Source organism: Miscanthus floridulus, chromosome 3, assembly GCF_019320115.1.
Source record: "Miscanthus floridulus cultivar M001 chromosome 3, ASM1932011v1, whole genome shotgun sequence".
In the NCBI taxonomy this organism is placed as follows: Eukaryota; Viridiplantae; Streptophyta; class Magnoliopsida; order Poales; family Poaceae; genus Miscanthus; species Miscanthus floridulus.
Genome location: NC_089582.1, coordinates 5,367,775 through 5,369,076, shown reverse-complemented (window position 1 = coordinate 5,369,076; position 1,302 = coordinate 5,367,775).

Below are 1,302 nucleotides of genomic sequence, written 5' to 3'. Positions count from 1 at the left end.
GGATTTGTTGATGTGTCGGCATTCGTGCCGGATTTGTTGATGTGTTGGCCTTCGTGCCGGAAATGTGGTTGTCGGCCTTCGTGCCGACGTTTTTCTTGCAGGTTTTGGAAACCTCCCCGTGCAGGGGAGGTGCTGCCGAAATTTTCAACTTTTTCTTTACACTCCTTACATTTTTATCTTGTCACTCACGTGCAATCTCCTCTCTTTTTTGCAGCATGAATCGGGTGGGGCGTCGAACCATGTCGAAGGGTCGCCGGCATCGCACGTCGGGCCATCCCCACCTGGACGTTCGCCGGGATCGCACGCTGGGGCGTCCCACCCCTCACAGTCGCCGTGAGCCGCCTTCGAAGTCATTTTTTTGTATTGAACTTGTGAACTTGGAATAGTGTGTACTTTTGAACGTGTGGTTTGTAATATATTGTGGATTTCGGACAAATTTGGTCGTTTGTGATATATAAATGTAGTTTGTGATATATATATATATATATATATATATATATATATATATATATATATATATATATATATATATATATATGCTTTGTTGTTTACATGGAAAAGCAAAAAACAAAAAAAAAGAATTTTAGAGGTGGCTTCCCCGAGTGCCTGTGTTGTGGCACTCAGGGAAGAGGGATTTAAAAAAAAACAAATTTCTTCCCCGAGTGCCTGAACCGCGGCACTCGGCAAAGAGTATTTAAAAAAAAATCAAAAATCTTTCCCGAGTGTTGCACTCGGGAAAGAAAATCAAAAAAAAAAGAAAACGACGTCGGCCGTCGGCCAACGGCGTCATGTCTTCCTCGAGTGCCAGCACGGCACTCGGCAAAGCCTTCTCCGAGTGCACGATTTTTGACACTCGGGGAAGGCGACTTTCCCGTGAGAGGATTAGCCGGAGGCTCTTCCCCGAGTGTTGCACTCGGGTAAGGCTTCCCCGAGTGCAACTGGCACTCGGGGAATCCAGTAGTTCCTGTAGTGCACCGAGGAGCGCGACGTGGTCGGGGCCGAGTGTGCGCCACAGGCCGGTGGCCCAAAACGAGCGTGGCCAAGAATGCCACTGCAGCTGTCCACGTACACAATACCAGTTAGCAAAACAAGCCCGAGGGTAAAATGATTGGTATGGGAAATTTTATGTGCTGAACACTTGGTCTGGTAGGTTGGGGCTAAGTAGGCAACACACAAGAAGTCAGGGGTTATTTAGAGGTTTCCACTTTGAAAACCAAATCTGATTTCTTTGGGCCATAAATGTTTTTTGTTTATTGAGATATACTCCAACAATAATACAATCCAAAGCCCCTAAAAATCATT